The 23,740-nt window shown below is 52.4% G+C and overlaps 1 long non-coding RNA gene across 1 annotated transcript in view; it reads left to right on the top strand.

The window, feature by feature from the left end:
* The window catches only part of LOC133342357 (uncharacterized), a 73,796-nt gene that overhangs the window by 33,983 nt on the left and 16,073 nt on the right, over positions 1–23,740 (top strand). The window contains exon 2 of the long non-coding RNA XR_009755123.1: positions 9,412–9,518. This is a non-coding gene — a long non-coding RNA (uncharacterized LOC133342357). The remainder of the gene's footprint in view (positions 1–9,411; positions 9,519–23,740) is intronic.

Below are 23,740 nucleotides of genomic sequence, written 5' to 3'. Positions count from 1 at the left end.
CAGGCGACCCACCGCATCGCCCCCCCCCGGCAACTGCGACTGCCGTTGAATGCGTTCGTCACGACGTCGATGCACGCGAGCCCACGAGTGAGCACGCGGTTGTCTGCGTAATTATTTCTGCGCGTGTGCGAACGACGCTCCGCTTGCTTTGCCTGCAAACGGTTGTGTTGCCGAACGAATGGATGCAATAACGTAGCTGTGGAGTGTGCAGGCGGTGCAACTGCACCGAGGCCCAGGGGCCACGAGCTCGAGGCTACGGAGAGGAGGGACGTTGGATAGGCCCCCTCGTATCACTCCTTGTGCCAGGGGCCCATGCCAACCGCGCTACGCCACTGAACAGAAATATTTTTTTTTGTCCTAGGTGGTAGCTGTGGTACGTAAAAAAAAATTCATCTCTTTGTCATCACACTCCCGGATAAAGGCCTCCCCCGCACCGCGTTGGCATTGGGGGGCTATTTAACCAGATTGCACCGTGCCGGTTCGTACGGGAGCCCGACGACCGGCTCAGAAACGACTCGCCCCGTCCGATGTTAGCCGTGCCTGGGAATCAAACCCAGGCCACCGGGGCTCACAGCGCGGGGCGCGCGCCACCGCTGCGCCACCGCCCCTCCTCCTCGTCGTTTCCAAGCACCCAGCCTGCTGATAACCCTCGACGCTGGGGCCTGAAGAACGGCATCGTAAATTAGCGGCGGCAAACACGCGCGGCGGTTTAAATGATGGTTCTCCTTTTTAACAGTGATCCCCGGGGCTCGCCTCGACTTTTTTTCCGAATGCTCGCTCGCTCCCTGCAACTCGCTCGCTCTTCGAGTTGAAGGACAACGAGGTGACGAGCCGGCGAGCCGGCGAGCGTGCAGCGCCTCGGCTGCCTCGATGCTCTCGTCGGACGGTGTCGGGGCCGGCAGGAGGAGATTGGCAGATGTCCACGAGAGGACACTGGTCACGGCATCTGTGGACAAGAGTTTTGTAGCTCGTGGGATACCTCCCAGCATTAATATAAATTCTGATTCTGGCAGGGGCGGCGGTTAATTTTTTTTGGGGGGGAAATTATCATCATCATCATCATCAGTCACGATCTATCTGCTACTGGTTGAAGGCACCCCCCCTCCCAGCATTTCACAATCCTATCCTATATGGATTCATCGCAGCAGATTAAAGATGTAATTTTTTTTATTTGTTATCCACTCAATTGTCTGTGAAGACAGCAGCTGTTTACAATGTGGCCGAACATCTGGGATCTGCCGCACACACTCGCAGGCCGCCGAATCTTCGATGCGCCATTTGCGCGTCAGATGGCCGTATCGGCCATGATCGGTCCTGACTCGGTTGACGGTCGGCCATTTGGCGACGTGGAAGGTTGCAACTGGGAGGTTCAATGGTGGTAGGGTCCTGTACGAGATGTCTATTTATTGACATCGGCCGTGGTCCAGACTTGCATCCTCTCTCGACTTCATTTGTGTTTGTGGTGAGGAGTGAGGCTGCTGTGATCCAGAAGGATGACATCAGTTTTGGTTGCAACTCTGCCGCTCGTTACTGACCGCCAGCTACCGTCCCTTCCAGCGACGTTTCCTGCATGGGCCCACTGACTCGGAATCAGGATCTTTATTTTTATCCTGGAGGAGGAATCCGATGAGCTGTGAAGCTCTTTTCCACAGGTGTCCAGCACGGGGCGGGTAGTCGGCAAGTTACAACGACACACACTACAAAACAAAAACAACCCGATAAGAGTGCAAATTAGAGAAAATGTAAGTACGTTAATTCCTGCAGATTTTTGGGCACTAAATACTCCTTTCGAATCTCATCATCACCATCAGCAGCAGCTCTGCCAAAGTGGCTCTTCTGTAAAGAGTCTTTAACTCTTCCCACCCCTGCTGCCCACCCCCCCCCACCCCCCTCGAGCTCACAGCCCCCGCCTGGTCCTTTCTAAAGGTGGCCTTCGAGAGGGAAATGGGGGGAGGTTTTGCCACGCCGACAGAGATAAATAACCGCCAGTGAAAGGTTCTCATCGGTCCCGATATGGCCTCTTTCTCTTTGCTCGTTGCGTGTGCGCGCGTGCGTGTGTCGGATGCAGTGGCATAGCGGGCTGGCGCACTGCGCTACGAACCCGCCGTCCCGAGTTGAATTCCAAAAACAGTGGCGAATATATGAACCGATCCGACGCCGCCTAGGTCGACTCAGCCTCAAATGACTACATGGTTCGGTATGCAAACATCACCACTTGGGAAACGAAGGCAGTCGGATGTGGTGGCTGGCTCACCCGCCCCCTCGTGTGCCGTGGCGGCCTCCATACCTGCTCGCGAACAGCACTTGCCCCAACAGTCTGTTAAGGCTACACGGGGGATCTTTGTCTGTTTGCGCGTGTGTGTGTGCGCTTCGCGCGGCTCGCTGCTCTTGCAAGCGCCACCGCCGAGGAGGCGCTGCCTTTCTTTCACGGTCGCTTGGGACGTGCGCTCGGCGCAGGTCACGCAGAGTCCAGGTACACAGAGCGACGCCACGACGCCCTCTGTGTTTCCCAAGCCTCTGCTTGCCCGCCCGCCCGCCATTCATCACGCTCGCACCGAAGATGGATTTCTCTCCCTCCGCTCTCCTGCGTGTGTGCGTGCGTGTTTGTGTGCCCTCCACCCAACCCCGCAAACTCACAACCAGCACCCGCAACCTTCTCGTGTCCTCCACCTTGCACCGACGCCGCCGCGTCCCACGGACGCCGCCAATTTTCGACCGATTCTCCACAGCAGAGGTCAGGCGGGCCCAGCGTTCGTTGCCGCTCGTCTATGCAGAGGTTCGCGGTTCGAATGCAGCGGCCGCCCTGATTAACACTGCGGTGGAAATGACCGTAATAATACTACGCGCCGTCCGCCTCGCAGTGGAGGTTACAGATCCCTTGGCGTTATTGGTAACAGTAGGCTGTGGTGTGCTGGCGCAGGATGGATTTTTGTGATGATGAAACGATGGGATTGGAATCCCGGGTCACCGCGTGCGTCCAGCGATCATTCCTCTCCGCTGCGTTTTTTTTGCGCGTGCCCTCCGCGTCCCGGCAGAGGCCACCGCCAAATTTCACGTACGGATCGTCGTGTCAATTTGTGCGGCGCCCCCCCCCCCCCCCCCCATTTCTCTAACTCTCTCTTCGTCTCTCTCTCTGTCTCTCTACCGCCGCCGCTACGACCACCAGCTGTGAAAATAGCTTTAGTGGTTCCGAGTGCAGAGAGACGGGTCCACGTAGTAACACACGCGAGCGTCCAAATTACACGGGGAGATTCACGCTCGGAGAGCACCCAAAAAAAAGCTTAAAGTTTGCGATCTTCACAGAATATGCCGTAAAATAAACAAAATTGTCCTGTGCTTATTTAAGGCCTCCGGTACTTATAAACGATGGCATTCCTACGCTCCTGGCCCACACAATGCGGCAGTCTTGTCGTTGGGTTTTATAAAACAGGTGGTCGGCGCGATTGTGACCGGATCGTCTGCCCTAAAAGAGGGGGCGGTGGGGGGGGCGAACGTGTTCTAAGCAAAACAAAGTGACGGGAGCGCTGGGGTTTTTGTGGCGAGCGGCCTACCCGCTCAGGAGTGCCGACGGCGTTACCGGATACAAAAACGCGTTCTCATTGATACAGAGCATTTCCTCTTCTTCATTTTTATACAACTCAAAGTAGTAGTAATGATAATAATACGTTAAATTTATAGAGCGTCATTCACCCTAATAGCATCCCATAAGGCTATAGATTAATTATACATAAGGACCAAATCCCATGTACAACCGCTACCATGCACATGAAAACCCCCTTTTTCCAAGAAAGATCTAAATTAATGAACTAATAAAGATATGGCACATAAACAAAAGACACAAACAACTGTGGCCTAGGAGATGTTAGCGACTACTCGCCTGGTAGCCAAGAAGCCGTGGGTTCGATCTCGACCCTGACGCCTGCTGTATATTTGGAGTTTGAGTGTTTCTCTCTCATCATCATCACTTTGGCTAGGAGATGTTAACTACCTTGCCTGATATACAGGAGGCCGTGGGTTTGATCTCGACCCTGACGCCTGCTGTATATTTGGAGTTTGCGTGTTCACTCTCTCCCCGTTGTCGCATGCATTTTTCTCCGGCTCCTCCGGTTTTTCCCCTCCACGTTTAGAATCAACGTCACGCGTATCAAGCGTTCGGACTGCCATACCATTTTTACTGCATGAGAACGGGGCACTTGTTCGAGCTATCTATTTGTGGCCAGGTCACTTGTGAAAAAATTAACCCGTAAAAACAAAGTTTTTCACTATAAATCCTTTATATGCGTGGCGGCTAGAGTCCTCTCGTCCTCTGGCTTGAGATGGCTGCCACCTATGGGTCAGATGATTGCCTGCCACCATTAAGCAATTGGTAATTAAATATAATTTATTTTTTCCTAAAAAGTGTAAAATTTTGGGGAAAAAAATTTCACGAAAATAAATTGTCTCGCACAACGAGTCTGTGTGCAAAATGTCAGCTCGATTGGATTACGGGAAGTGGGTTAAAAAACTACAGAAAGATTTGCACGCTCGTAAGCGCGCAAGCAAGCAAGCAAGTGAACTTAATATAAAGGATTTAAAAAGAAGCAACGTAGCTCAGTGCGCCTTACCGAGGAAGAATACAAAATAGTTGGCAGTAAAGAGGTAAAGATGCTACCGTGCAATTGCTTGCCCTTGCCACTGCGGGCGAAAGGGCCCTCCACCGGAGGGAGCTCTAGACAGCCACTCGTATATATAATAATGGACAGATGTAAAGTTAATTTCCCCACCCGGATAAATGTATATTATTTTGTACAATTGCACCAATTATACTGTGCAACGTGGATTTGGTCAGGTTGCCACCCTGTACGACTTTCCCCGGGATTGCCCTCTTTCGGAGGCAGCCGTCAAAAACTCGGGTTGCTACCCCCGAACGGGTGTCACCGTCCAGGATTTGACGGCTGCGTTCAGTTGGCAGACATTGATTGGCTGACCGAGAAACATGCCCCAGTGTGGTCTACTGTGGAAAATGTGACAACCCAATTTGTAAGTGTTCCCGGGACGTTTCAAGTCCTGGTTCTTTTCAGGTGCAGAGTAATAGCAGTACCCCACTCAAGACGACTACGCATTTCCGCCCGGTACCATGAGATCCTCTTCCTCCCAAGGTTTTATTCCGTGCTCTGCCTTCGTGGCTGCCAAACCCTCCATCCTTCTCTCCTCTCTGCCCTCCGCTTCATTTCCACAATCTGTGCCCCTCTCCTGCAGCCTTCCTCTCGTGCTCCTCATCCTTTTCCACCACGGATGAGTGTCCTCGTTCGTCAACCCGTCCCTGCATACGAGCAGACCGCGTCCTCTCCTCGATGATGTGTCCTCGTTTTTTGTGGCACAATCAGACTCCGGTCCTACGTGAACCCTGCAGCTGACCCCCCCCCTTACCCCTCCCCCCTCCCCACAGTCCTCACAACGTCACGGAGCTGCGATGCCTGCGGACGTGGCGCTCGGTTCCACAAATGTTTAACGAGCAACAGCAGCTCGCCCGCTCGTCAGCCAGCCCCGCCCACACACCTGCCAGAGCGCCCGTCGCCACGATTGGCTGGTCACCTCCCCCCCCCCCGCTTCCTCCTCCCCCCACTACCACCTCCACCGCCCCCCACCGGATCGATCGTCTTATCGGTCTGGCCGTGGCAAGCCGCCAGGGCCACTATGACGACTCCCATGGTGAGCGGTGCCTGGGGGTGAGGGGTGAGGAGGGCTGGAGTTGGGGGGGATGGGACAGGGCAGCATGAATGAGGGGGGCTGCCAAATGGCCTATAAAGGGAAGAGTCTCAAGGTGTTTTTTTCTTCTTCTGCTGCTCCCGCCCTCAGTCACCGGCATACCGCGATTTTATGGCCCTTTTTGTTTCGGCCGCGGCTACCCTTACCGCGAAGCGCCTGCCGCGCGGACGCGTGGCTCCATTCGGGGGTCGAGGTTTTCTCCATTAGACCGCGCGGCGCGGTTGTGGAATTATGGTGAACTCAAAAAAAGCCAGAAGTGAACAAAAATTTCAAAAAGAATTGGCCCCAAAAAAGCCGCCCGCCGGTTAAACTCTTCTGGTGGCCTCCTCCGAGTCTTCTTCTTCTCGTCGTTGTTATTGTTGGGAGCCGGCAAACAGCCCCGCAGCTTCTGCCGTGGACTTCTTAAGCCGTACGGCGCTTTGTTCCAGGAGACCGGTTCGTTCGAACCCTTGACTTCCGGCCCGCAGCTTTCCAGTCGAGACTTTCGCAAAGGTTCCCGGTAAAGAACGCGGCGATAAGTCAGCGTCGCGTAAGGCCAAAGGGACCAGGTGAACTTGTCCCGCCCCCACTGTTGCGGCACAGTTGGAGAGTGACTCACCGGCCGGTTAACGATTAACCACGGCTCTGCGGCCCCCGGCCCGTGGGTGTTCCGTAAAATGTTGGGGGGGGGGGGAAAACAAAAAAACCCACCACCTCGCTTCGTCCGCCTCCTCCTCCTCCACGCGCTCAAAGCGAAGCGATCGGGCGAGGTGCAAAGATGATTTGCGAGAACAAAGCCGGTCTTTGACGGCGCCGCGTGGCCACATCCATCATCTCCCACGTGTACAGCCGCCGTCCCGCGCCCCCCATTGGACTTCTGTCCGTGCCGCGCCCGCGTCCGCGTGGGGGGCTTCGCGTATTTATTTGCGGGCCCCATCGATCGCGCTCCGATTGAACCGCCGGACCTGGGGTGTGGCCACCGCCGCCACTGACACCGTCGTTTTTTTTTAATCACCGCCAACGTGAAAGCGCGAAAGCCCGACACCGCTGGTGCCGAGTTTGCGGCGTTACTCGCTGGGCAGCGCTATCGGCTGCCTGTTGCGCGCGTCGTGTTATCGGCTCCGCTGGGAACCCTTTATTTTTAATATATATTTTTATTATTCTTGCCATTAAGTCGTCACTTGTTGCCCGCCTTGCGGTCACCGGCGGACCGGCTGGTCATGCGAAAAGCGCGCGCCAGCTATCGAAGCCGGGGCCAAGCTCGGTGCACTTCAGCTAAAGTCCTTGTGCGGTGTGTGTGTGCGTGGGGGGGAGCGGTGGCGCAACGGTTAGCGCGGCTACGCTACAAACCCGCCAACTCTAGGTCGATTCCCGCTTCACGGCCACCAGCAAAGGTGACGATTATCTGAACCGGTCCTGGGCGTCCCCTAGGTCGACTCAACCTTAAATTAGTACCTGTTTTACAGATCGGCACTCGGGAGGCAAGAGTGGCCGAGAGTGTTGCTGTCCATCTGCCCCCCCCCACCCCGTGTGCCGTGTCGGCCTTTATAGGTGCTTGCTATCAGCACTTGCCCCTACAGTCTGTTCAGGCGATACGTGGGGACCATTGACTTTGTGCATGCACGTGCGACTCTGTGATTGCGTTTGTGTGTCTGTCTGTGCCAGAGCTGTAAGTGAATGCCCGGCATCTGAGTGAATATCCACAGAATAAATTAAACACAGTCTGAAGGAATGGCTTGAGAAATATCCCGTACAGGAAGGCCTTGATCCTAACATCTTTGAGAAAGGACACGGGCCATAGAGAGAGAGAAGGGACGGCCACGCTTTCAACACCACTGAGTTGCTGGTCTCAACAAAAATACGACCACACGTCCAGTACGAGTTGGTGGTCTCGACAAGGCCGAGAGCATCGTGCGTGCATTGTGGTGGTGCCTTCCTGCTGTCTGTGAGCAGGGCACCTCTGCGTGGTGCACTGGCACATATTAACTATACTCAACACGTCAGTCAGAGGAAACTAAACTAACACTGTGCTCAAGAGGACGATATATTAAAGAGGCGACGTTTCGGGCGCTGACCAGCCTTCGTGTCAGGGACAGAGGGCCAGAGAGACCTAGGGAACATGTATTTTGAGAATGTACTATACACAATGGGGCTCTGACAGATATGTAAGTTTATTAAATAGAAAAAAATCACTTTGAAATGTCAATCAGGGCTTGCGTGTGGAGTAAGCATCGTGACAAAAATAACGCGGCTACAACGCACCGAAGCTAGCACAGTGGCAAGCACATCCGGCTGTCACCCCACGGCGCCCGGGTCTGTCCCGTGACCTGCTGCCAGCAGCGAGCCTTCGACGACTTCACGTGGCTCAGCCTGGCACAAGCACCGCGGTGAGGTCACTGCCACTTGGTGGCGAATGGTTCTTTTTGCTGTTGCGTAGGGAGCAGCGACGGAGCGGTGGGCGCACTGCGCTATGAACCCGGAGACCCGAGTTCGATTTCCGCTCACGGCTTACTACATCGGCGTCGAACATCTAAACCGTTCCAGGGCCCTCCCTTATGCCCACTCAGCCGTAAGTGAGTAAGTCACCTGGTGTGGAGAGAAAACATCACCGCTGGGGAGACAAAGGTGGTCTGGCCAGGCTATGCAGAGGGATTTTAGTGTGTGTCGTGGTGTCCCTGTTATTGTGCTGCGCTACGAACCCGGCGACACAAGTTCGATTCCCGCTCATGGTCAACACCAGTGACGATTGTGTGAACCGTTCCTGGGTCTCCCCTCGGTCGACTCGGCCTCAAATGAGTTCCTGGTGCGGTGTGTAAACATCGCCACTGGGGAGACAAAGGCGGCGCGGGCGTAGTGCTGGCCACCCACCCCCTCGTGCGCCGTTCCGGCCTTCGTAGCTGCTGCTCGCTTAACAGCACTTGCCCCCAAAAGTATGTTGAGGCTATATACAGGTTGGATCTGTGTCTTTGTTGTGTGTGTCCGTGAGTGTTTCTCGGCTTGCTGGGCTGCAGCTATTAATCTATGGAAAAGGTTTTAATGTGTTTGAGTAAGGCAGGCTCGGATGGCGTGCCCTATCGATGGATAAGGAGCTCGGTGGTGGTGGGGGGGGGAGGGGGGGCAGGTTTGACTTCCCATTTCGCAAAAAAAAATTCTCGTGTTGGCGAGGAACGTTCGCGAGCGCGTAAGGGTTCTTTTTTTTTGCGAATTTTTTTTTATTTGAACGTGGCCACGTCTCCTATTCACATGCGTCGTGGAAAACCGCCGAGCCCGATGCGTTCTGCGGGGGTTTTAGCTTGTGCGTGTGTGTCCATGTCCTCGGGAATCGCTTCATAGACTGTTATCGCAATGCAAATGCAGATGGTAGTTTGCTAAAGGAAGTCCCAAAGTCTTCTGCTTTGAATATCTGTTACTACGAGAGTGTGTCAATAATAACAATAATTAATTACCGGCCTTTATCTATCCACAACTAGATTAAGGATTGTCCCCGTTTAGAATGTATGTTGAACTTTTTTAGCACCGTAAGTAACCAACCTTGCTCAAATGCGTATTTGACCATACTTCACCAATAATGGTTAGGTGCCGGTTGGTTAAAAAGTTAGGGGGAAGGTGTGGGAAGTTCAGGACCGGTTAAAGTTTCACTCACCGCTGCGGCGCTAATCACTGCACCTCCTCTCCTCCCCACAGCTCTCCGTGGTGATTTTGGGTCGTGCCACGCGTTGATCAGGCACGACGTCCGACGTTTCCCTCCGCATGCCGGAGGCTTCTTCAAGAACTGAATTCAGTGCTTTCCGGTACGTGGGGCGAAACGTCGGACGTCGTGCGGAATAAACACGGCAGCTCAAGCCGAGAAAAGTCAATTGAACGTGGAATCGGAATTCGCGGAGGCGTTAGGAAACTGAATTTGACGCGTCGATTTGTCAGATCGCCGGGGAAGTTGAATCGTTCCAGCGGTTCCGGCAGGGCCAATTGAATTGGATGCGCCATCAAAATGCCATCGGGCAGTCGTCTAGCACCACCAGCAGACGACCCATTGCACAAAGACAAAGATCCTCCCCATTAAGGCCTTAACAGACTGTTGGGGCAAATGCTGTTAGCGAGCACCTGTGAAGGTCGGCAAGGCAACACGACGGGGTGCGTTGCCACCGCCGCGCCCGGCCGCCTTTGTCTCCCCAGTGGCGATGTGTACACACCTCACCAGGTACTCATTTAAGGCTCAGTCGACCTAAGGAAGACTCAGGACCGGTTCAGATAATCGTCACTGTTGTTGACTGTGAGCGGGAATCGAACTCGGGTCACCGGATTCATTGTGCAGCGCGCTAACCACTACACTCCCAATCCCCACCTATAAAACACACGCAACAAAGATCCCCTGTATAGCCTCATTATACTTTTGGGAAAAGTGATGTTAGCGAGTAGCGCATTACCCGCCCATATTAGACATCTGTAAAACAAAACGGGGCTTCAAAGCTCATCTGATTCCTTGAGTCTAAATACAGATTCCATTTCTGACGAAGGCCGGCATGGCACGTGGATGGGTAAATTGCCAGCAACACGCCCAGGGCCGCCTTTGCCTCTCCCAGTGACGATGTTCACACGCCACACCAGGCACTCATTTAAGGGCGAGTCGACCGAGGGGGGATGCCCAGGACCGGTGCAGACAATCGCCACCGGTGCCGACCGTCAGCGGGAATCGAACTCGCGTCGCAGGGTTCGCAGCGCAGCGCGCCACAACCGCTACACCACAACCGCTACACCACCACCACCGCCACCACGCACGCGCACGCACGCACGCGCAGAGACGCGTGCGGGAATGCGTTGGAATTCGGAGGAATCCCCCTCGGGGCGCTTGTCGCCCTCGCCGCCGCTGTGGCTCGTCCCGCTCGGCACGGGTCGGACGGTGCCGGCGCTTGAGCCGTCGCCGATCCCCCAGGAACGTAGCTCGCCGTTCTCGGAGGTAACCAACGTGCCCGGGACCGGGCCCCAAAAGCGCGCTGTCTTTCTCTCTCTCTCTCTTCAATCAATGTGCGTTTTTCTTTTTTTTTTAAAGCGGGATGGCTTTAGCGGTTTGACAGTTCCGCCAGAGAGGATCAAGCCAACGAGCGCGCTCGCCTCCTAATTCTTGCATCGCAACGACGGCGGCCGGGCAAACAACACCGTGCGTCCATCCGGCTCGCAACAACAAAAGAGAGAGAGGGCAGAATACAAAAAAGCGTGAGGGCAAACACAGGTGGTGGTGTTCCTCCTGCAGCAGCAGCAGCAGCAGCCAACCTCGCTCCCTCCTCCCTCCCTCCCAGGGTAACAGCAAACACGCCGATGTGCAACACTCGCTCCCTCACTGCCTCCCCTCCCTCCCACTACTACTAGCACTACTAGCCCCCTCTACCACTACCCCCCCCTAACTACTACCCCCTCTACTACTACCCCCCACTACTACTACCCCCACTACTACTAGCCCCCGCTAATCTTGCGACACGTCTCCACACCGTTAGCAAAGCTGTCGAGTGTGCCGGCAGTGCAACTGCACCAGAGCCCACACAAGCACGTGCTGTTTGGTAGGAAGAGAGCGAGGGGGGGGGCAAATACCAGACAGGGGAAGCCCCCCCCCCCCTCCAGAGCCCCCCCTCCCCCTTTCACTCGTGGCACCAGGGCCCTTGCCAACCGCGCCACTGGGTCGTGCGCATGCGGACCACGTGACCTCGCAATCCGTGCTGCGACAGCGACGGTGCATTCATTATTCGCGTAAGTGTCAAACCGTCGACTTATCCCATAAAAAAACCGTGATTATTGAAACTTAAGAAAATTACCTTTAAGATGACAAAAAATTCATTTAATTTGGTCACGTTTTAATTTGACCGCGTGGTGGCCCGATGTCGGAACCTGCCCCTGCAATCGTCCACGCCCCTCTGATGAGCGCGATTGGCTCCTAGCGGTGTGAAATAAGTTCCGCATACACACACAGGCCGACTTGCATTCCTCTCGCACACCCTTAGCACGGACGGCCAAGCCGCCTGTTTTTTTTGGCAAGCCGATGAGACCCAGAAGGTTGAAACCGGCCGAGAAATTATCTTTGCTGAAGCACATTCAGCAAAGGATAGCGCCGGTCGTCTGGGATCCCTGGAGGACCAGGACGGAGCTCTGTTTACGTTTCAGGCGACGCGCTCTCAACTCTCTCTCTGCACACTCGCCCGGTTTTTGTTCGAGAGTCGCACGCGTTGTTAACTCTGCCCGAGCTGTTTTGTTAACGTGGGTTTTTTTTACTTTCACCCCCCCTCCTCTCTCCGTGTATGTGTTCGCGTGGTGATAATAACTATGAATAGGTGGCGGTCGCTCAATATTATTTTTGGCCGATTTGAGATCGGGAATTGAACTTTCACACGCGGGGGGGGGGGGGGGGTTTCCCGGTCCACTCAAACAAAAATTGACCGTAGTCGAACATTGCCCATCTGTTGTTCTATTCTGGCGCGCGATGGCAGCGATGTGGTTTAGGAGCTAAATGCCAATGTCGAGGTCTCTGCTGTTAGCCACGACGAGAGGGCTTCAGCAGATAGAGAGTTCGCGTCGTTTTGCTGGCTTTTCTGGTTTTTTTTTTGCGACACGGTCCGTAGTTTGGGTTGCATGGCCACAATTGCACTGCGTCTTGTCTGTTGTTGTTCCATTCATTGAAGGAAAGTGCGCATGTTGGGCCGTTGATGTCCCGCTGCGGTTGATGAAAATCTTGATTTGAAGCTTTCGTGACTGCAGGAATCCATACTCTTCGGTTCTTTCGGTAAAGTCACGGAGGTATAAAAATATAATAAATCACGACGTTTCGGGCGCAACACAAGCAAGCGTCCGTCATCTTGACTTGAAACTTTCGTGACCGCAGGAATTCAGAAAATATTTTCTCTGAACCTATCTACGTGACTTTACCGAAAGACCCAAAGCATATGAGATTACGCCAGTGTCTTCGAGAAGGTTGCGATGTTTGGCGTCTCCAACGACGATGGTGTTCGTTCTGGACTTCCACTCGGATGGCAGCCAAGCGTTTGTACCGGACCTTTGTGAAATTCGAGGATGGTGACCATGGCACGATCCCAGAAGCGGCATCGGGAATTGAGTCGGTGGCGAGGAGGTGACAGCGTTTGAGGTCTTGTTTTGGTGGGAGGCGGTGGCGCCTTCCTGCGGTGGGCCACCTGCTGCGTGATATCACGAAGACAAAGATCCCAGTGGCAAGTGCTGTTATCGAGCAGCACCCATGAAGGGGATGGATGGGTGGCCAGCACCACGCCCGACCGCCTTTGTCTCCCCAGTGGCGATGTTTACTACACACCGCACCAGGTGCTTATTTGAGGCTGAGTCGGCATGATGGGAAGCCCAGGAACCAGTTCAGATAATCGTCACCTGTGTTGGCCATGAGCGGGAATCCTAGTCGGGTCGGCGGGTTCATAGTGCGGCTCTCTAACCGCTGTCCCACTTCTCCCCGCGCAGTATTATGGGGGGGGGGAGAGGGGGGGGGAGAAACGGTGGCTTGTTGTTGCTCAGAGCTGGTATCTCGATTGCAGGCGATGACGCAGAGCGTCCCCCCCCCGTGCTTCAAACACATGAACACCTGAACACGCGCGCACACACCCAACAGGCAAAGATCCCCCGTGTAGCCTTCGCAGACTGTTGGGGCAAGTGCTGTTTATCGAGCACACCGGCACGGTACGCGAGGGTTGTGGGTGGCCAGCATCACGCCCGGCCGCCTTTGTCTCCCCAGTGGCGAGGTTTACACACCGCACCAGGTACTCATTTGAGGCCGAGTCGACCCCGGGGAGGCCCGGGACCGGTTCAGATTACAGTAATCGGTTGTGGCCGTGAGCGAGAATCGAACTCACCACCTACCTGAACTCACCTACACTTACACAACAACAACAACCACCATTCGCCACTAAGTGGCGGTGACGTCACCACGGCGGTTTTGCCAGGCTACGTGCACGATAAAGCTACAATCACGCGCACAATCACGTTCACACGTACACACCTTACACATTTATATGCCTGCGCTTAGGTAATCCTGAACGCCCTCGCAGGAATCAAACTCAGGTTGTCGGGGTTTGCCACTCGTGGTAACCACTACGCCACCGCCCCCCTCCACACAGACCCCACCCGTCAAATGCAACCTCACACTATCACGTACACACGGCTCCACCTCCATAGTGACACAGATGCAGATGTGGTCTGCGTCTGCGTCATCGGAAAGTAATTTAATTGATTAATTTCTGAGCCTTTGTAGATGAGTGTGCGCGTCCCAGGGTACGACGTCCACGTCATTCGGAGGAATTTGTTTCACAAAGTCCACGTTTCACTCCCGACTTGAAGGCCATAACAGAAACTGGAAAATGAACGCCCGTGTTAAGTGAGCACGATGGACGGCTTCTCTTTAGACCGTGTACCTAAATTCACGGACTTTTGTATCTCGTACTTTCCTGCGAAGCCACGGGCAGGAATAGAACTCAGTCTCACTAGGTTGATCGCTCCATCGTGGGCGTATATGTGTACAGGTGTGTGTGTGTGATGTGAATGAAGGGGAGCGGTGGTGTCGTGGTTAGTGCACTGCGCTACGAGCACGGTTACCCGCGAATATCTCAACCAGTCTTGGGCCTCCCCTAGGCCGACTCAGCCTTAAATTAGTACGTGGTGCAGTGTGTATACATCAGCACTTGGAAGACAAAGGCAGCTGGGCGTGGTGTTGGCCACCCACCACCTCGTGGTTCGTGCCGGCCTTTCATAGGTGCTCGCCAACAGCACGTGCCCCACAGTCTGTTAGGGCTATACGGGGTGGTCTTTTTCTCCGTGATATGAATCAATGGACCACATCCTGAGACGTAACTATTTTAAATATACTTTTTTTGCTTTTGTATGTATGTAGGTAGAACTTTTTTTGCGCCGTACGGAGTCCACCGCGCTATTCGGAGGTGCGGGGGAAGGACAACAGACTAAACTTGAAAGGCAGCTCTGAAGAAATGAGTACTGCGATCATTCGCCTTGCTCCGCTTACGTTGGGGGAACCTTGAATTTATGGTCGACGTTGCTCGCAAGCCACCGTTTGGTGTAAATGCTTATCCTCGAAAGTTGACAGAGTAATTTTGCCTGGACCTAGGAGGAGTTCTCCCAGTAGCTTCACTGTATTTGTCAAACATTACGAACTCTCAGTGGGCGCTCAAATGGAACTACAATTTAAATCTGAATGGGGATGATTGGTGGGAACGTATCGCTTTGTGTCAACAACAACACAAAAATAAAGCCTCTTTTTAGCTTTATTTTCCTCCAGGTATTTTTCCCATCGTGCTATCGGCTGCATGGTCACGTGGTGACGACAGAGCTTCTCATCGTTTGGAACTCTCCCAGCGAGAGAAGGCGCACACCGGGGGGGGTCCACCTTGTGTCGCAGAACGGCCCCCGGAAGATAACTTGACAGAACTACCGCCGACCTCACTTCCGTCGTCGGCGTCTTCATCCGCACGAGAGGCAAACATTATAAAGGCCTGCCTATCATCGCATGAAAATGTGTTTTTTTTTCCTTCTAAGAGCTGGAATAAACCATGTCACGTAAAATAAAAAAACATCGTGTTATTGGGATATATTTTGTGGAATCATTGATGATCGAACAGAGGCCATCAAATAACCACTGCTCTTGAGAACCCAGTTGAATCACCGGCAGCTGCCCAGAATTGAACCCAGGAATTCTGCAACAGCAACTCAGCCTCTATCCATTTTACTAGTTTATATATTGGTGCGATACGTAACATTTCCGATTCGACCGGCGACTAAGGTTGAGGTGGCTACATGGAAAGGTCTGATATGTCGTGGATGGCGAGATGTGTTAACTCACTCGCCTAATAAGCAGGAGGGCATGGGTTCGATCCCAACCCTTGACACCTGTATATTTGGAGTTTGCGTGTCTCTCTCCCTGTGATCCCGTGGATTTTTTTCTCAGGGTCCTCCGGTTTTTCATTCTACATTTAGAAACATACGTGCAGAGTATTTGGCTGCTATCCATTTCCACACAATAAGCCACTTCGTTGAGCTATCATTTGTGGCCAGGTCGCTTCTGAAAAAGAGAGCTACATAACTAGTTTTTGTTAGATTGACAGTTCAATCATTGTGTGCTAATATTGCACCAGCTGTTTTGGGTGGTTTATTGGTCACAGCGGATATGGGACGTACTGCACCTGCTTTCATTATTCAGGTTGTCCCTTGAAAAAGTAGAATTTTAGAATCAACGTGACGTATATTAGAGTATTTGGCTGCTATATATTTCCACGCGATAGGCCACTTCGTTGAACTGTCATTTGCGGCCAGGTCGCTTCTGATAAAGAGCTCCATAGCTCAGTGGGACTTACCTGGTAAAATAACAAATAGTTTAGTTTTAGACTTAGCCTTCCCATTCTTAGTTCTTACACTCAAGTCAATAAATACGTTATAATGACCGCACACACACACAAGCAGGATTGTCTGATATGGTATCCGTCCTCTTAATTTGCGAGCTTCGATTGATGTCAACTGACCTGCAATAGCTGGAGGGGACTTGGAGAGCTTCGTTTGGTTATACAAGAGAATTAACTCAACGATCTCTCACCGGGGTATAAAATAAGATTGCGTGCAAGTGCCCTGACCTCTGACCCAGCCATCCACCACCACAATCACAATAATTCGAGCGAGCCACACTCTGCTGAGATGGGTCCTTAGAAATTTTTTTTTCATAAACTCTCTACATAAACTCTCTATTTGTTTGCGATTGACAAACTACTCGTCGATGTTCGTGGCGTGCTACAGTCAGTGTATTACCACGTTTTTCACACGTGATTTGTAACTTTGACCCTCACCCGTGCGTCGATAGTGTTATGTTAATGTGCAGTTTAATTGAGGGTTCTTGCTGTGGTCTGGTACTATTGTTGTTGTTTTGTGTTGCCTTGCCCTAGCTTGCATTTAGTGTTGAAAAAACGGGCAGGAATGTATGTACTTGCAATTTGTACTTATAATATATGTTTTTTATTACGGGTGACTTGCTTACGTGTTCTCTACTTTGCACTCCTATCGTTTGTTGGTTGTGCTGTAACTTGCTGACCCGCCCCTACTGGACATCTGTGAAAGAGCTTCAAAGCTCATCGGATTCCTCCAGGATAAATAAAGATTCTGATTCTAATAGAATTCTCAAATCCCGCTTCTGCCTCTCTGTCCACCCAGCGGTATGCAACGGGTTACACCACAGTGAGTCATTCGGGGTGCAGTGTGGGTACTCCCTACCTTTCCTTCTGAGACATCTGGCCAGGCGTGGAAGAGCAGGACTAAATGCCTTCTAGTGGGGCTCTCCAGAGCTCAGACGTTTTATTTACCACTGAGTAAAGCCCAGTGAGCTAAGAAGCCCTTTTTGAAGAATTGAGTCTTGGGCCGCCATTCAACATCCAGTACGAGGGGAGGCCCTTGACGCCAGCAGTAGCGTGGACAGGCAATTGCAGGGCTGCGCTTGTAATTAGCTTTCTACCGTGTTTAGCCGTGGCCTGATGCGGGGTGTTCGTAAAAAAAATTGCGAGTGCTTGCTCGCCTAAGGGATAGAGAGGCGCCGTTCGCGCTGTTGTTACCGCGAAAACGTCACGTGCAAGCGAGCCCGATAAGAAGGCTGCAATCCGCTGCCTTATCCGCAATTAGCTCAATAAAACAATGGCAGCATATTCTGTTGGCGATACGACTTCATAGTAACCGCTTCCTAGCAATGCTTTCGGGCAAACAGCCTCCCAGACGCACCTGCCCGTAAAGCTGTCGATCAAAATATTTATTGCAGAACGCTTAAAATCAAACGTGCGCTCATATCTACAAGCGCGCACGCGAGCGCGCGTGTACACGTGCGCGCGTGCGAGCACGTGTACACGTGCGCGCGTGCGAGCGTGTTCGGATTCCCCAAAGACGTCACGAGCGCTGATCTTGCAGCGGTGGTCTTGCGAGCCGTAGCCGTGATTCGGAGAGAATCGTTGTTTTCGTGACGCTGACAAGCCGCGCGCGAGGTGAAAAACAACAATAGCCGGACTCGTTTCATCAACACGCCGCGTGGGAGCCCGCTAGCAATGTGATTGGATTAGTATCTCTCATGGCCCATGGGGTGGGTGTACAGGGCGATCCAGATGTCTTGTGCCCACCCCCCTCCATTTGAATCTCTAGAACTTAATAGTATATTTTTTTAAGTAAGGTATTTATTGAAAGCAGAAATCTTATCGGAATTCATACAGCACCTTAAACGAAGGCGTTTTACACAGAGTTAACAACGGCGCAGCGTATTGAATGAAATGGTGGCGATGAGGCGAATGAAATAGATGAGAGGAAGCAACGGGGGCGAATCTGTGATGCGTGTGGGAATTCGGTGAAAGTGATAAATTGTTGACTCAACACTGCCCATAGACTCAACACTGCACCATAGACTCAACACTGCACCATAGACTCAACACTGCACCATAAACTCAGCACTGCCCATAGACTCAACACTGCACCATAGACTCAACACTGCACCATAGACTCAACACTGCACCATAAACTCAGCACTGCCCATAGACTCAACACTGCCCATAAACTCAACACTGCCCATAGACTCAACACTGCACCACAGATTCAGCACTGCACCATAGACTCAACACTGCCCATAGACTCAACACTGCACCATAAACTCAACACTGCCCATAGACTCAACACTGCCCATAGATTCAACACTGCACCATAGACTCAACACTGCACCATAAACTCAGCACTGCCCATAGACTCAACACTGCACCACAGATTCAGCACTGCACCATAGACTCAACACTGCCCATAGACTCAACACTGCACCATAAACTCAACACTGCCCATAGACTCAACACTGCCCATAGATTCAACACTGCACCATAGACTCAACACTGCACCATAGACTCAACACTGTCCATAGACTCAACACTGCACCATAGACTCAACACTGCACCATAGACTCAACACTGCACCATAGACTCAACACTGCACCATAGACTCAAGACTGCACCATAGACTCAACACTGCCACTGTACGTTGAACAGTCCCCCTCCTTAACCTGCTTATATTCCTCTCTCAAATCCCCGCCCCTCCTCTATCGCCCATTCTCTCCCCTTCCCTCGCCCCTCCATTCTGTCCCGTCCCTCCCTTACCCTCCTGTGATCCCTAAGCACCCCTCTCGAGCTGCCGCTCATTGCTCAATCCTTGGTGGGTTAAAAAAAAAAGAGTGTGGGTACTCCCATCGCCTCCAAAGACGTCTGGTCAAGCGTGCAAAGAGTGAGGCCCACAGAGTTCCCCCGCGTTCACGACAGCCTCTCTTGCGACCTCCGCGAGCGCGTGGCCGCACCCTCAACCAGGGGGAGGAGCCCTGAAGGGGGCGGAGTGAACGGGGCCGGCGTGAGATGCCTCCACGATGGGGGGAAAGCATGCCGGAGAGAGTGGGCAGGACGTAGGCAGGGCAGTGGCGAGCTTGAGGCCACCTTGTTTGTGTGGACAGGTCCTTTAAATTTCGATTTAAAGCTTTCGTGACTGCAGGGATTCATCTTCTTGGTTCTTTCGGTAAAGTCACGTAGAAGGGAAGTAATAAAATAATAAAAATAAAACATAAAATTATTTTAAAGCTTTCGTAACTGCAGGGATTCATCTTCTTGGTTTTTTCGGTAAAGTCACGTAGAATGGAAATAAAAAAATAATAAAAATAAAACATAATAAAATCATTCTCACGACGTTTCGGCCACAACGCAAGCAGCCGTCCTCAGGTGATGAACAGGTCTGTCTGAGGACGGCCACTTGCGTTGTGGCCGAAACGTCGTGAGAATTATTTTATTATGTTTTATTTTTATCATTTTATTATTTCCATTCCACGTGACTTTACCGAAAGAACCAAGAAGATGGACAGGTCCTGTTTGCAAATGAGATTATGACGTCGTAAGCAGAAGGGCACACGGCGTGCGCGGTGACGAGGAGCGAGCGGGCGCGACGGGCACGTGCACCCCCCCCCCCACCTCCAAGGCCTCTGCTCGCTCCTCATCTCCGCATGCCCAGAGAGAGCGCGAGCGGAGAGAGGGGAACGCACGGGTCAGGGAACACGCACGTACGCACGCAGGCTCGAGGCGTCGAGGGTAGCGACGGAGTGGCAGCCAAAGGACGGAACTGCGCCCCTCCTTTTGTGTCGTATTGCGTTTGAAAAAAAGAAAAGCAGTAGGGCCGAAATTGTGCGTTTGATGTCACGAGCTATTCCAAGGCAGCATCCGGGGTGGTAACTGAGTGGATATCTGTGAAAAAGAGGTTCATAGCTCATCGGATTTATCCAAGATAAATAAAGATTCTGATCGCGATTCGGAATACGCACGTTGTATTAGGATAGCTTCGTGGAGCAGTCGGCTAGTTCCACCAGAGTATGCGTGGTTGTATTGGTCGAGTCGACAGTGATGTGGATCTGATGGTTCGGCACTTCACGACATTCACGATTTGGTGAAAATTATCCCCACACCTTCCTCTTCCTCCACACGTGGTGGTTGGCATTGTTGTTGGTATGCGCTTGTTGGTATCCGACAGCAGAGAGAACCACGCAGAGCATGGGTTCGGTACGGAACGCGCCCTGGAATGGGGCGGCGAAATCAACTCTGGTGGAGGTGCTGCAGATGGATCGCAGTGTCCCTAGACCGTGGGAGATGGTTTGGATTGGTCTTGACCGACGATGAACAAACACCAGCTATTTTGGAATCATACCGAGCGTCATAGCTTAGTGAGGAAAGTTAATACCCTTCACGTCTATCCGGGTTCGCTGGGTTTGTGCCGCAGTTGCACCCATCGCTGCAAGCTGCGAGGGGAGAGGTAGGAGAGTGGGTGGAGGGGAGTGGAGTGAGATGAGAGGGGAGATTTAGTAGAGTGGGTTGAAGGGAGTAGAGTGAGATGGGAGGGAGAGATAGGAGAGCACGTGGAGGGGAGTAGTGAGATGAGAGGGGAGAGGTTGGAGAGTGCATGGAGGGGAGTAAGATGAGAGGAGAGAGATTGGAGAGTGGATGGAGGAGAGATGTAGGAGAATGTGGAGGGGAGTAGAGTGATTTGGGAGAGGAAAGTGCGTTGAGGGGAGTAGATTGAGATGGGAGGAAGAGATATGAGAGGGCATGGAGACGAGTAGAGTGGGATGGGGAGGGGAGAGATTGGAGAGTGCATGGAGGGGAGATGTAGGCAGGAGTGAGGCCATGGTGGATCTTGAAGATGGTGGTTGCTGATGTTATAGTCGAGGCAAGCCTGTACGTGGGTCTGTATGCGTGTAATCTAGGCCACCGCTTATGTCTGAGGCAGAGAAAGCAAAGCCTACTAAATACTTGAAATGAATTGACCCAGTATGAGGGATTTTTAAGTTTTCGTGACTGCCAGGATTCATACTCTTTGGTTTTTTCGGTAAAGTCACGTAGGTAAAAAATTAAATAAATTGAATCACGACGTTTCGGAAGCAACGCAAGCCACCGTCATCGGGTGTAACCGCTCCGGTAAAATATTGCTGTAGGGTAATGCTACAGCAATTTTTTACCTACGTGACTTTACCGAAAAAAACAAAGATTACCAGTATGAGGGGTAAGGCAATTAAACTCGCCCTATGATGCTGTACATCTCCACATAACAGCGTGCATCGTCTCCTCCGCATTGCCACCCGAAATGAAGCAATTGAACAATATTAAAACTAAAAATTAACTCTAGAGTTGAGCAACATTCAAACGCTCAACATCCAAGTAGCAAATTAATGTAACACGTCGAGTCTATGGGTAAAGACTAAGGCTGGAACAACACTTGAAATGCGAGTGGAAGGCCCCTCATATATAAATGTAAATTATTATGATTACTACTCAATCGATCCGAGTCATCGACGCTAAATTGCGGTCAACGACTCAGACCCCTTTAAAAATGGTGGCCACGCCCAGCGTGATGCGGCTGACGATGCCAATGACATCACCAATCTCAACAGTTACCTCCCGTCCAGCGGCACACGTGCTGGTACAGCGGTGTGAGACTTATTTTTTACCAGCCGACTATTGTTGCGTCAACCGATTTAGCCGAGTAATCGAACCGGTAATCGGTAGAGTTATCGATTAATTGGCTAATCAGAGAGTCCAGTGGTAGCGAGATGTTGACGACCTCGCCTGGTATACAGGAGGTCGTGAGTTTGTTCCCGATGCCGACGCCTGCTGTATATTTAGAGTTTGCGTGTTCTCCCTCTGGTTGGATGGATTTTTCTCTGCCTCCTCCGGTTTTCCGAGCCCCATTTGGACACATGCATTTAGAGTGTTTGGCTGAAAACACTTTCCTGCGGAGGGAGTTGGTAGGAACGTTGGGTTGCTCAGGTCAATGGCCAGGGTCAACGGCGGCGTAGTGTATTCCGCAAATATGGCCGACTGTGAGGGCTGGCACAAGCCGACGTGAGTACGTTAAACGTTTAAGGGCACCACGGAGTGACCAGCCCCTCCCCACCCAGCCCCACCCCTCCCACCCCCCACCCAGCCCCACCCTCCCCACCTAGCCCCTTCCCATCCCTCCCCTCCCCACCCAGCCCCTCCCCACTCAGCCCCTCCCCACCCTCTCCCTCTCCACCAAGCCCCACCCCTCCCATTTTTGGATGCACGACGGACGGACACAATAATCCCTTGTGGGCTGGTGTAACCAGGAGGTTCCTCCCAGTATACAATTCCACTTAATAAGCCACTTCGTTGAGCTATCATTTGTGGCCAGGTCGCTTCTGAAAAAGAGCTACATAGCTCAGTGGGCCTTACCTGGTGATTTTTTTTTATATAGTTTTAGATCAATTTACAGTTACACCATTGTGTGCAAATATGGCACCTGCTGTTTTTGGTGGTTTATTTATCAGGTCGGATATGGGACGTTGTCCCGTACTTGCTTTCATGGCTCAGGTTGTCCCTTGAAAAAGTCGAATTTTAGAATCAATGTCACGCATAATAGAGTTTTTGGCTGCTATACATTTCCACATAATAGGCCAATTCGTTGAGCTGTCATTTGTGGCCAGGTCACTTCTGAAAAAGAGCTACATAGCTCAGTGGGTCTTACCTGGTAAAATAAAAAATGGTTTAGTTTTAGTAAAGACCGTACTGAGATCTTACGAAGTTAGTTCACACCACAGCCGTGGGCTTTGCTCGTAATTGCGTAGCGTGGTTTACCTACTTTTTAGCGTCATTCTTCCAAAGTTGCGCCATGAACCTTGTAACCCGAGTTCAATTCCTGTGCATGGCCAACATTGAGTGGGACATGAATCTGGTCAAGGACCCAGAGGGACCCCCTCCGCCCCAATCCACCTGCACCACCCAGCACTAAAACAGCGTGGAGAAGTATGATCAATCGACAACAGAAACTCATTGTCTCAATGCACGTCTCTATTGTCCCCGGTCAAATTGAAGGCAGGTGGCCTGGTGTAGACAAGGGGGTGTCGTTTCAGTCGAGCCTGCCCCAGGACGGTCTCCTGGAAAACATTTTGCACCTGAAAATGATTCTGCAAGCATCCAGCTCTGGCTCTGGGATCACCGGTCACGGTGCCACCGACTGCAGTCTCTACCGGCAGGTGGCGGCCTGTGAAATATTCCCTGATCAACCTATGAAACCGCCTATAAAACCAACGGCTCGCGGAACTGAACCTCGCGTCCCTTCGTCACGTTGGCAAAGACGTCCCGAGGCATCTCCCGACCGAGTGTTTTTCGCGGATTGTGCCCCGTTTCGTTCGGCACCGGCGCCAGACTTCGTCCGGGCCGTTTTGTTGGCACGCCGTCTCAATCTCGCAGCCTCGCTCAGGCAAAAACAAGGGGCAGAGGGCCTGGCAATATGCACGTGGAGTGGGAGGGCGGGTAGTGGGGTCTGCCTGTGGTTCTCCCGAGTTGGTATTTCGATGGAGCGCGTGCGGCAAAAACATTTTGGAACATCTCACCGAATGGCGCATTGGGGCGCCGCGCGTGGCGCTATGACCGCGGCGGTTGCACGTCCCCGGCGCTGT

This window comes from Lethenteron reissneri, chromosome 14 (assembly GCF_015708825.2).
Source record: "Lethenteron reissneri isolate LAM-NWPU_2019-01 chromosome 14, ASM1570882v1, whole genome shotgun sequence".
In the NCBI taxonomy this organism is placed as follows: Eukaryota; Metazoa; Chordata; class Hyperoartia; order Petromyzontiformes; family Petromyzontidae; genus Lethenteron; species Lethenteron reissneri.
Note: the sequence above shows the minus strand (reverse complement) of the source record. Positions and strands in the feature narration are given on the sequence as shown.